Consider the following 3,481-nt stretch of genomic DNA (forward strand, 5'->3'; position numbering starts at 1 on the left):
TATTTACCCAAGTCTTTCCTAAATCTAAACTTATCCAATTCATACCCATTGTTTCGTGTTCTGTCTTGTGTTGATATTTTTAATACCCTATTAATATCTCCCCTGTTATGTCCATTCATCCGCTTGTAAACCTCTATCATGTCACCCCTAACTCTTCGCCTTTCCAGTGAATGCAACTTAAGCTTTGTTAATCTTTCTTCATATGAAAGATTTCTAATTTGGGTAATTAGTCATTCTATGCTTGACACGTTCAAGTGAATTTATATCCATTCTATAGTACGGCGACCAAAACTGAACTGCATAATCTAAATGGGGCCTAACCAGAGCAAGATATATCTGAAGAACATCACCAGGTGTCTTGTTAATAACGCTTCGATTAATAAATCCCAGTGTCCTATTAGCCTTATTACGAACATTCATGCATTGATCCTTCAGTTTTAAATTCTTACTAATCATAACTCTCAGATCCCTTTCGCAATCTCAACACCATCTAGCTCGTATCTTGTAACTCTATCATCATTACCTAGCCTCAGAACTTTACATTTATCAGCATTAAACTGCATCTGCCAATCCTTTGCTGGAGCTCCGATTGTTGTAACATTATTATTGCAATAATGGAAGGATTAGTGAAGGATTTGGTGAGTCTGGTTGGAGCTCTGAGAGCAGAGATGGATTCCCTGCGGGAGGAGGTACGATGGCTGAAACTTCGGGGGGAAACGAAGGAGACCAGTGTTGACGGGACCTCATCGTGGAGAGTCGTGATGGACAGGGGTCTTAAGAAGACCTTGACAAGGCCACCTACAGACGCCCTAAGGACAGCAAATTCATTTGCCGTGTTGGAGGACGAGTGCTGTGGTGAGCCTGCAGTTCACTCGGAACGGAAACCAGCGGGGGAGCGGCGGAGCGCGGGCCCCTCAGGCTGCTCAGAAAGTTAAGGAGGTACCGAAACGAATTTTGGTTGTGGGAGATTCCCAGGTGAGGTATTTAGACAGAACGTTTTGTGCCAGAGATAGGGGGAACAGATTAAGGGTTTGCTATCCGGGAGCTGGAATTGGTGATATTGTTGGAAACATGAATGATATTATGATATGAAATGGGAACAAACCCATTATTTGTATTAGTGCAGGGGGTAATGATGTTGGGCGAGTTAGGAGTGAGGAACTAATACAGGTGCATTCACAGTGAGAGGTTGTGTTAGCTGGAGCTCCGATTCTAATAACATTATAATTGCAATAATGGATGGATTAGTGAAGGATTTGGTGAGTCTGGTTGGAGCTCTGAGAGCAGAGATGGATTCCCTGCGGGAGGAGGTACGACGGCTGAGACTTCGGGAGGAAACGAAGGAGGAGGCCAGTGTTTACGGGACCTCATTAAGAAGGACTGACGAGACCAGTATTAAGAAGTCCTCGTCTTGGCAAGTTGTGAAAGACAGGGGTCTTAAGAAGACCTTGGCAAAACCGACAACTAATAGCCTACACCTAAGGACTTTTAACGCATTTGACGTATTAGAGGACGAGTGCTGTGTTGAACCTGTTGTTCAACGAGGTGGCAAAGACAAAGTAACGAGGAGCATTGAAGCGCAGGTCCCTCAAACTGCTCGAAAGGAAAAGGGAGAATCGAAACGAATTTTGGTTGTGGGAGATTCCCAGGTGAGGTATTTAGACAGAACGTTTTGTGCCAGAGATAGGGGGAACAGATTAAGGGTTTGCTATCCGGGAGCTGGAATTGGTGATATTGTTGGAAACATGAATGATATCATGACAGGAAATGGGAACAAACCCATTATTTGTATTAGTGCAGGGGGTAATGATGTTGGACGAGTTAGGAGTGAGAAACTAATACAGAGATTCAGGACAGCCATTGAATTAGTTAGGAGCAAGGGAGGAATCCCGATCATATGTGGCATTCTTCCAAGAAAGGGAGTGGGAAATGAATGGATGTCGAGGGCAATTGGTGCCAATTGCCGGCTGGAAAGATATTGCAAATCAAATGCAATATCTTTCATAGACAACTGGAAACACTTCTATTGAAGAAATGAAATGTATGCTCGTGATGGGGTGCATCTATCGAGAGCTGGGGTTGTTGCTGTTGCGAACTCGTTGGAAGAAGTGGTAAGAGGTGTTTGTTTGGGTTTAAACTGTTAGTAGATAGACGTATGGGAATTGATTTGGAGGAAGGAGATAATAAAAGTATGTGTTTGTGGGAGAAAGGAATTGGCAAAATGATCAGGGAAAGAGAAGGGCCTCAAAATAGCAATTCACTTAGGGTATATTTCACTAACAGTAGAAGTCTAAGAAATAAAATTAACGAATTAAATGCTCTTGTCTGCACAGAAAAAATAGATATTATTGCACTTACCGAAACGTGGATGAACGTAGAAAATAGAGAACTATTAGCTGAATATCAAATAAATGGATTTAAACTATTTCACACAGATAGATATATTAGACGAGGAGGGGGAGTAGCAATATATGTTAGGGACAATTTGAAATGTAGTCTCAAAGAGGGAATCAAAATTGAGCCACACACAGAAACTATTTGGATAGAATTATACGAAAAAGCAAATAATATTATAATAGGAGTTATATATAGGCCACCAAATTTAGACAGAATGGAAGCAAAGCATCTATGGGATGAAATGTCTAGGGCATCTAGATCTAACAGTATTTACGTCATGGGTGACTTTAATTTCAGTGGAATAAACTGGTTGAACAAAACAGGGAATAGTGAAGCAGAAGGTTTTCTAGAATTAATTGACGATTGCTTTCTTACGCATCACATTAAGGAACCAACACGGGAAAATAATATTTTTGATTTAGTGTTAACTAACAGGGGAAACACAAAATAATGACATTGAAATAGGGAGTGAGCTAGGGAACAGTGATCACAAAGAAATCAGATTTAGCATAGAATGGAATAGACCTGTAGGAGAAAATTCTGTTAAAGTGCCAGATTTTCGAAAAGCTGATTTTAATAGCCTAAGAAATTTTTTGGGTCAAATTGATTGGAAAGAACATAAGAACATAAGAACAAAGGGAACTGCAGAAGGTTTATTGGCCCATACGAGGCAGCTCCTATTTATAACTACCCAATCCCACTCATATACATGTCCAACCCATGCTTGAAACAATTGAGGGACCCCACCTCCACAATGTTACGCGGCAATTGGTTCCACAATTCAACAACCTTGTTACTGAACCAGTATTTACCCAAGTCTTTCCTAAATCTAAACTTATCCAATTTATACCCATTGTTTCATGTTCTGTCTTGTGTTGATATTTTTAAAACCCTAATAATATCCCCCCTGTTATGTCCATTCATCCACTTGTAAACCTCTATCATGTCACCCCTAACTCTTCGCCTTTCCAGTGGATGCAACTTAAGAACATAAGAACAAAGGTAACTGCAGAAGGCCTATTGGCCCATACGAGGCAGCTCCTATTCTATAACCACCCAATCCCACTCATATACTTGTCCAACC

This window comes from Procambarus clarkii, chromosome 64, assembly GCF_040958095.1.
Source record: "Procambarus clarkii isolate CNS0578487 chromosome 64, FALCON_Pclarkii_2.0, whole genome shotgun sequence".
Taxonomy (NCBI): Eukaryota; Metazoa; Arthropoda; class Malacostraca; order Decapoda; family Cambaridae; genus Procambarus; species Procambarus clarkii.